Source organism: Nelumbo nucifera, chromosome 2 (genome assembly GCF_055504915.1).
Source record: "Nelumbo nucifera cultivar China Antique chromosome 2, China Antique-T2T, whole genome shotgun sequence".
Lineage (NCBI taxonomy): Eukaryota > Viridiplantae > Streptophyta > Magnoliopsida > Proteales > Nelumbonaceae > Nelumbo > Nelumbo nucifera.
The window spans coordinates 83,245,606-83,255,627 of record NC_142650.1 but is presented as its reverse complement, the minus strand read 5'-3'; positions in this window follow the sequence as shown (position 1 = coordinate 83,255,627).

Here is a 10,022-nt window from a genome sequence, read left to right as displayed (position 1 = left end):
ACTGGGCAGCAGTTAGGAAGGTTAAGTGAGTACATAAGCTTAATGGGCCTAAAGCCCATTTCGAACTGGGCTATTTATTTAGTTAATAATGGGGCGAATTCTGAGATGGATTAGCAGATAGGATAGGGTATTGACCCTATCCACTCAGAGAGTCCAGATCTGAATGTGATTCAGATCTAGAAACTTCCTAATGAGATTTGGAGAAAGCTAATCTAATCTGCAGATAAGATAAGGGTTTCTCCTTATCACCTGAAGAGAAGGCTGATCCAAATATGATTTGGATAAGCAGCTCCTAATGAGATTAGGAGCTGATCTTTTTAGGTTAACAAAAGAAGGAGGGGGCGGCAGCCTTTAGAGACACACATCAGATTATCTTCAGTGCTGAAATCAAGAAGAGAGAATTCTGCACCCTGCGAATACTCTCTTGCCGCCTCCCTGTTCTTGCCGCTCTGTTTGCCAGTTCGATCTCCAGTTGTGGGAGAAGTCAAGATTCGATCTTGACATCAGTTCTTTGAGAAAAAATTGATAGGAAGCTGTGCTCACGTGCCATCCTGTTATTCTTGCGAAGGACAGAGTTCTTGGAGAAGAACACTGCTGATTCTGCTCCATCCTGCACTGTGCCATCTTCAGTGGGAGCAGTTTTTGGATCCTTCCTTGGGCGTGAACACCTTCGTTGGGAGATACTATTTCTCCGGATCAGGTACAATCCTTTCCTACTCCTTTTGGTTCAGATTTGGTTCAGTTTCTGGTTCAAGAATGATCCTTGAAAATATGATTTTCTAAAATAGGGAATGCGATTCCCAATTGAAGGGAGAGAAAAATTTTTGAAATTCGCCCCCTTATTCCGCAATCTTTGGGCATTCATACGATGGATCTCTCGTCCCTTCAATTGATAGAGGTTGTTTGGAGAAATGATTATAAGATTTTGACATTTAGTTCTAGGGGTATTAGTATGGGATCTGTGAGATCGAAGTTGGGCTCTTGGGTTTATTTCCTATTTGGTGGGTGATGCGTTATCACTTTCCTAATGAATTTTATCTTATTCTTCAAAAAAAATCTTAATGGCCCCTTGGCAAATATAGGGCCAAATGTGCCAACTTGGTAAGCATCATCTAAATTGGTAGAAAATTACCAAGATGCAATTAAAATGACAATTTTTAACCTAAGGAGCTGCAAAAGCCATTGCAAACAAGCATTATCATTTGACAATAAAGGTGTTAGATAGTTTTGTTTGCCCTTAGCTCCAATCAGTTTGATGTATTTATGACATTTATTGTAAATGAATAAAGTACATATTTGATTCATGTTCCTGTTGTGTGTTTCTGTGCAATACCCTTAAACTGGACAGTTATGACACTCGTGTTAGTTTAAAACGTTCACAGCCAGTGGGTCAGTTTGGGGAGACCTATCCTGACAAGGTTGACAATGATGTGCCGCCAAGTCGGTTGGGGTGGCCTGTCTTTGCCACCAGGGTGAGACCCGAGGTACATGCAGTGTAGGATTAATTGAATTTTGGAACCGGACCAGATTTCCAGCATTGCCCTAGACCTTGGAGATTGATGGGTAAAACTGGAAAGTTATAATTGACCCCTATACTTGATTATGATACTGCACTAGGTGTCGGATTGGGCTGTCTTTGATATGCCAATCAATGAGATCCTTAGCAGGGTCAAACCTGGGTATGTTGGGACAGTTTGAGAATTCATCTGAGTGGGTGATCATAGTGACAGGATCAGCCCCTTTGTCGGACAAACGGTAATAATCGGGGATGCACTCTCTCTGATGGGAACCAGGACTGCCGGCAGCCGATTTCAATTGTTGATATTTGTTTTGCAAAATATATTTTATGAGATATAAAAGTATATATAATATGGTTTCCAACCGTTTGCAAAAGGGTTTTAATTCCCAGGATCCATGTGAGGAGAGTGCAGCACTGTTCCTTGCAGCCGAGGGAGAGGTCCTCTCTTGTCGGTCAGTGTTTTGATCATTATGGGCTGAGAGGTTAAGTGTAAGACCATTGAGGGTAATACCTGATGGGTTAATCTTGCATTTGCCCACCGTCCCTCGGTGTTACATGGTGGCTTGGCCCAGGGACTACTTAGGGTAAGTGTTGGGCCCATAGAGCCCATGTGATGGGTTTTAGTGGGTGCACTGTCCATAACAGTGTATTCGGCCAGGCCTTGTAACAAAGGCTGGGCTGAACCTTTGTGGCTGATGTATAGATGAATATTTGGGTCCCGCCATACAAGGAAGCCCAACTGGGCAGCAGTTTGGAAGGCTAAGTGAGCACATAACCTTATTGGTCCTAAAGCCCATTTCGAACTGGGCTGATTTGATGAGTTAAATAAGTGGTGAATTCTGAAATTGGATTAGCAGATAGGATTGGGCCTTAACCCTATCCACTCAGAGAGTCCAGATCTGAATGTGATTCAGATATGGAAACCTCGTAATGAGATTAGGAGAAGGCTGATTCAATCTATAGATAAAATAAGGGTTTACCCTTATCACTTAAAGGGAATTCTGATCCAAATATGATTTGGATCATCAACTCTTGATGAAATTAGGAGCTGATCCCTTTAAGGTTATAAAAGGAGGAGGGGGCGGCAGCCTTTAGAGACACACTTCACATCCTGTCTTCCGAGCTGAAATTACAAAAGAGAGAATTCAGTTGTACTGCGCTACATCTCTCTTGTTGCCTCTTTCCTTCTTCCGCCATATCTGCCAGTTCGATCACCTGTTCTCAGTAGGAGTGATCAAGATGAAATCTTGATATCAGTTCTTTGTGGAAGGACTGATTGGAAGTAGTTCTCACGTGCCATCCAGCTGATTCTTAAGAAGGATCTGGTTCTTTTGAAGAACGCTGTTGATTCTGCTCCATCCTGCACTGCGCCATATTCAGTGGGAGCAGTTTTTGGTTCCTTCCTTGGGCATGAACACCTCCATTGGGAGATATTGTTTCTCCGTATCAGGTATATCCCTCTCCTACTGTTTTTATTCAGATCTGGTTCGGTTCTTCGTTCAAGATTGATCCTTAAAAAATATGATGTTTTTAAAATAGGGAATACGATTCCTAGTAGGATGAAGATAAATTTTTGAAATTCGCCCATTCTATTCCGCAAGATTTGGGCATCCATACGATGGATATCTCATGCCATCAGTGGTATCAGAGTTAGGTTCAAGTCTTGAATCGAATTGGATCAAATTTGAACCTGCGCAAATGGGCAGAAGAAGTTCTACCCGATTTGCGCAGATATAAGGTTTCCCTGGAAAATTTGTTTCAAGTTGATGGGCGATTAATCTGAAATTAAATTTTATAAATCTGATTATTATTTAGAATTGTTCTTTATAATTTTCTTGATTTATGGGCTGTTTGTACACAAGGAGATCAAAATCTTGATTGGCGTAGGGAACCTGCGATTTGCAGTTTCTTATTTTTTTTATTACTTTTGGTCTGTAAAAAACTTTTATTTTTATTTTTAGACTAAAAGTATAGGCATTTGACCTGATGTAATTATTATAGAAATTATGTTTTCTATTTATTTTATTTTGGATCGACGATGGCGACGCAAGGAAGGAGATTTCGCAGATGGAAAATCGCTATCTGCGATTAGTAGTTTATGAAACTGCAAACAGTGATCTAACCTCTGTTTTGCAGGATGGATTGTGCGTGATGAGAGGAGAATTTATCATATTTTTATCCCCAATTATTCTGTCTTTTATACTAAATTAGCATCTAATTGGACTCATTTCTCTTGTATTTTGGTTCAGGGTATGAAAGAAGGCATCAAGAGCAAAGAAAGACAAATCGGATGATTTTTCACAGTTTCTACGTCATTCAGTGATCTAGGCCTAACTCGCGTCTCCAAACTCCGAATTGGCTGATTCAAGATCCACAGGAAAGATAAGAGAAAAAGCCACAACTTTCATGTTTTGGGCTTTCGCAGATTCGGCCTGCATCGAAGTCAAATCCGGGCCCGAAGTAGGGGAAATTTCGTAGAAAGGCCCAATCCGCAGCTGAAGCCCAACTCACAGAAAAGCCTGGCTGAAGCCCAATTCGCAGAGGAGGTCTATTACGAATCCAAGAACAAGAAACTAAGAAGAATGCTTTTAGATTTAAATTCTTGATGTAATCTTAGAGTGAAAAAAGGATTGAGTTCAAGAGATAAAGAGATATGATTAGAATTAGGATAGGACTTTTTATTTCTTGAAAAGATCAACTTCAAGAGAAAGTAGGAGACCACCCTCTCCCCTTTGATCTAAAAGAAGGAGGGGGCAGACTAGGAGGATTATCACTTGATTACTGACTCATTCAATCATTCAACTTCTGATCTGAATCAAGAAGCAAGGAGCAGTCAGTCAAGAAGGGTTCAAGAAAGGTTGAAGAATTCAAGAAACTTGAAGAAGAGGAGATCTCAGCACCATGGGCGAATTCAAGAGTTCTTTCTTCCCCTTTGTTTGTTTTAATTCTTCCATTATGAACTGATTTGTTTCTTGTTAGGGCTATGGAAAGCCTAACCATGTTAATGAATATATTTTTTTATCTTCTTGATTTATCCAAGATTGTGATTTCCATATAGTCTATGAATTATTGTGCTTAAAGCAATTAAGAGCTTGGCCACCTCTTAATTGATTTGGGTTATGTGAATGAATTGAGAGAGGAATTCACATTATTGACAGAATAATTCATAGTGTGAATTGCATGGTATATAGAGATATATATACATGATTCATCTGAATTTAATGGTTTTCTTGGACTTAATGCACTTCCATCTTGAGAGCTCTACTCGAGAGATCGAAGGGTTACCTAATGGGCATAGGTTTAGTATATCTCGAGAGAGAATATTAAATAAATTTGTGAAAATCTCAGCTTATGGGAATAACAATTAGTCTTGGATAATTGGACCCATCAATATTCATTACATTGGTTAGGTGGACCTAAAGTCCTAGCGATTCCATCAATTGCATATTCGATTAGTGATCACCCTTGTTTTTTCTTTGTTCCAGTCTTTATTTTCAGTAGTTATTGTTTCCTCAAATCTAAATTTCGACTATCCAAATAATTAGGGAAGACTGTGATTCTAATACTTATTTTGTTAAATCCCCGTGGGTACGATATTATTATACTACTTGATAACTAGTGCACTTGGTAGAGTTATATATTCATAGCTATCAGTGCGAATAGCCCTATCTGACTGATTCTTGATTTTCTTTTATCAGTATTTATTTTAGATTAATTTCTTGAATTAAATCTTTAATTAAAGATCGAACCCTAGACCCAATTGAACCAGATTGGTCCAAACTGGTTGGACCGAATCTAGGGTTCGATCAAGGCTGAATGTCAGCCCTATTTCTCCCACTATTGGGCCTAAGGATTGATAATTAATTGAATGTTTAATTCGGCCTAACCTGTAAAGGCCCAATTTTAAATTGTTAAAACTGCTAAAAACCACTTCGCAGATAAAGCTATATGGACTGAATTGATCAACCCTAATTTCGGCTCATATACCTAGATAATATTAATGGTTAATATTATGGGCTTTAAAATGGGCTTTACGAATATTAATTGATTGGATCAATTCTTCCCTGCATGTGATGTATGGATGTGTGATGTGCTACGTTCATGGGCCATAAGTGCTTGGCCCATGCTGATTCGATAGTGGCTCTTGCGCACACCATGGCTGAATGCACATCATTGCCATGGTGTCCCTACTGGTCATTGGATGACCTCCCTTAGTGGTGGGCCCTACACCTCCTGAAGAGGATACATGCGGAACCCTAGCCAATTTTGGCCCACCGAAATCTGGCTTTATGAAAGTAAGTGGGAGCCAGTTTGGTTTGACCTAAATCAAACTAGGGCATAATTTTCCGTTCCCTCCTGCAGATATGAGTGCATGTGATAGGGAGATTCATGTGATGAACTCTCTAAAGGCCTTCCATCATTAGCATGAGGATGGGTCATTCAGTAATGAGGAAACGCACCAGAAAAAGGGCTATCCATTTGCTGTTGGGCTTGTCTGAGTGTTTCATAAGATGATAGGGGCATCATAGACCGATGTGAGAGGGGCTTCACCAAAAAATGGGAACTCTCTCATGATACCTTGGCGTTCACTAATATGATGGGTGAACACTCACTGGATAGAAATGTTTACCTAAAAATGGCTTTGAACCTTGTCTGGCAGAGGCCAAAGGGAAAACTCATATGATGAGTGGATATGATCATTCACAGAAAGGTGGTGGGGTTTTGCAGCTGAAACAATTGGCTCCATGCACCCTATGTGGTTTCCCACATTTCCAGAGACAGGTCGCTGTCTCCGTCACTGAGATGGAAGGGAAATCTCAGAGATGAACAAATGGGAATGGAACATAGATTAAAAGCCATATCTATGTAATTAACATGAATCAAATTAGGTTGTGGACTAATGTTTGCTATTTTACCAGAAAATGGCTAACGGACAATTCACCAAGTTTCTTGATGACAACAAACTTAAAGGCCCTAATTACGCTGACTGGTACTGTAACCTTATGCTGGTTCTGACTTCTGAAAAACTAGATAAAGTTGCCAAAAACCCCGCCTCGGAGTGTCCGGGTGATTGGGCTTCTGAGGCCCGCAGAAGGGACTACTTGGAGTGGGAGGAAAAGAACTCCCTAGCCCACTACTATATCATAGCTTCTCTAGACAATTCAATACAGAGGCAGTTCGATCAGATCGAACTGGCCAAGGACGTATTGGACAGTCTGAAAACTATGTATGAAGAGCAGAATCGTTCTACTCGGCAGAAGGTCTTGAAGCAGTTCATGACTGCTCGATCACGTCACCAAGGTAGACACCATTCTGAATTCTTTATCTCCGTCCTATAATCAGTTTGTCATGAATTATAACATGAATAAGCTGAACGCCAGCTTACAAGAGCTCAACAATATGTTGCAACGTGCTGAGGAACTGATTTGTAAGGATGAGCCTGTCGCCATACTTACGGAATCGGGCAAGCATGGCAAGAAGAGGAGGTCTAAGAAGAGGCCCCCGAAAAAGGGCAACAAATCCAAGAAACAGAAGAAGGACAAGGCATCGGATGCCTGTCACCATTGTCACCAGACCAGCCACTAGAGAAGGAACTGTCCTGCCTACCTGGAATCCAAGAAAGGTAATCCCGAATCCTGTGTCATAGAAACCAATTTGTTGGTTATTTCTGCATCCTAGTGTATTGACTCCGAGGCTTTGACTCATGCATGAAACACATTGCAGGGTTTCAGAATAAGTAGAAGACTGAGTGAGGGAGAGGTGACACTTTTCTTGGGAACTTCTGCAAGTGTTGCATCTATGGCCATCGGCAGCGTAGAATTGTTTTCTAGAGAAGGAGCACTTGTACTTAAAGATTGTCTTTATGTACAGAATTTAAGAAGAAATTTGATTTTCTATCTCAAAATTGTATGCTGATGGAGAACAGTCTCTATGTTCTGCATCATTCTCTAAAATCCAACATAGCCGAAACTACGTCAGTTAACGTTCCCAAGAGAACTCGTGATACTGTTAGTCCCACGTGCTTGTGGCATTACCGTCTTAGCCATATCGGTATTGACCGAATCACAAGGTTGGTAAAGGATGGTCCTTTGGATTTTCTAACTGTAGAAGATCTTCCCACTTGTGAGCCTTGCCTTCGTGGTAAGATGACAAAACGGCCATTCGACGGCACGCTTGAAAGATGTACGGGCATGCTTGACCTTATACATAATGTTGTATGCGGGCCCCTGAATGTTAAGAGTCGTAACCAACACGTATACTTCATCACCTTCACTGATGATTATTCATGATATGGTTACGTGTACCTAATGAGACACAAGTCTGAATCCTTTGAAAAGTTCAAAGAGTTTAGACAAGAGGTCGAGAAACAATTGGGGAGAGAAATTAAGACCCTTCGATTCGATTGAGGTGGCGAGTATCTCTCTGACGAATTCAGGGACTACCTAAAGGTCAACAAGATAGTATCGCAGTTAGCTCCTCCTGCTACACCACAACTTAACGGTGTTTCAGAGAGGAGGAATAGGACCTTACCTGATATGGTCCGGTCACTTCTCGCACACTCGGAGTTACCCACATCCTTTTGGGGATACACATTAGAGACTGCGATTTACGTGCTGAATAGGGTTCCAACCAAATCGGTTCCGAGCACTCCATATGAAATTTGGAGCGGAAAGAGACCAAGTGTCAGACACTTGAAGATTTGGGGTTGTCTGACACACGTTAAAAGAATGAGCTCGGACAAATTGGAATCCCGAACCAGCCGTTGCCTATTTGTAGACTACCCCAAAAGCTCTATGGGCTATCTATTCTATGACCCAGGAGAACAGAAGGTGTTTTGTAGTTGGAATGCCCATTTATTGGAAGATGATTTCATCCTAAACAATCATCGTCAGGAAATTTTTTTTGATGAGGAGAGCTCAGGAGTAGTGGGAGATGTCTCACATGTTCCTAGTAGTGACCAATCTAGAAAATCTACTCGGGTATCCATGCCACCAGTCCGTTATAGTTATGACCAAGATAGTTACCTGGTGGAAGCCTTGACTAGTGAGGAGGATCCTGTGACTTACGCGGAAGCTATGTTGGACATAGACTCCCTTAAGTGGGTAGATGCCATGAGAGCTGAGATGGACTCAATGGAGACCAATGGAGTCTGGATTCTGGTAGATCTGCCCCCTAGTGTAAAAGCAATTGGTTGCAAATGGATCTACAAGAGGTAGAAAGGCCCCAATGGCAGGGTTGAGAGCTACAAAGCTCGTATGGTGGCAAAAGGGTACACTCAGAAAGAGGGCATCGATTATGAGGAAACTTTTTCACTTGTGGCCATGCTTAAATCCATTAGGATCCCGCTAGCTATAGCTGCATACCTTGACTGAGATTTGCGAATGGATGTCAAAACTTCATTTCTGAATGGAGATCTTACTGAAGATATCTATATGCAGCAGCTGCAAGGCTTCGTAGCTGCGAGTCAAGAACACTTGGTATGTAAACTAAATAGATCCACATATGGATTTAAGCAAGCTTCTAGGAGTTGGAACATCCGATTTGACTCTACTGTTAAAACGTTTGACTTTGAGCAGAATCCGGATGAGCCTTTTGTTTACAGGAAGACCAGTGGGGATAAGGTTACGTTCTTGGTTCTGTATCTGGACGATATCCTACTCATTGGGAATGGTGTGGGAATGTTGACCTTAGTTAAAGTATGGCTTTCACAGCAATTCTCCATGAAAGATCTTGGAGAAGCGTTTTATATATTGGGTCTTCGACTCTATAGAGATAGATCGAAGTGGATAATAGGATTATCCCAATCTGCTTACATTGACAAAATCGTCAAAGGGTACAACATGGAAAACTCCAAGAAGGGAAACATTCCTTTCAGGTACGGAGTCAATCTCTCCAAGAAGATGTCTCCCAAGACATCTGAGGAGATCGAGGACATGAAGAATGTTCCCTATGCCTCTGCCGTGGGGAGCATCATGTATGCCATGCTGTGCACTCGCCCCGATATTGCTCACGCGGTGAGTATAGTAAGCAGATTTCAAGCCAACCCTGGGCAGGAGCATTGGACTGCTGTGAAATGCATACTTAAGTACCTTCGAAGGACAAAAGATTTTGTCTAGTATTCGATGGTGCATCACTACGGATCCAAGGGTATACTGATGCCGATTTACAGATGGATCTAGATGATAGAAAGTCTACATTTGGTTACGTATTCACGACAGGATTGTGTGCTGTTTGCGGGAAAAGCAACAAATAGGGGTCCACGATGGATTCCACAACCGAAGTCGAATACCTTGCCGCAAGTGAGGCTGCCAAGGAAGCCGTGTGGGTGAAGAAGTTCATCCAAGAGTTGGGATTAGTTCCATCTAGCACATCACCCATCCCGTTGTTGTGTGACAACAATGGGGCCATTGCTCAGGCCTAGGAGCCACGAGCCCACTCGAAGTCCAAGCACATCAAGAGGAAGTACCACGTACTGTGGGAGATTGTTGGTAGAGGGGATGTC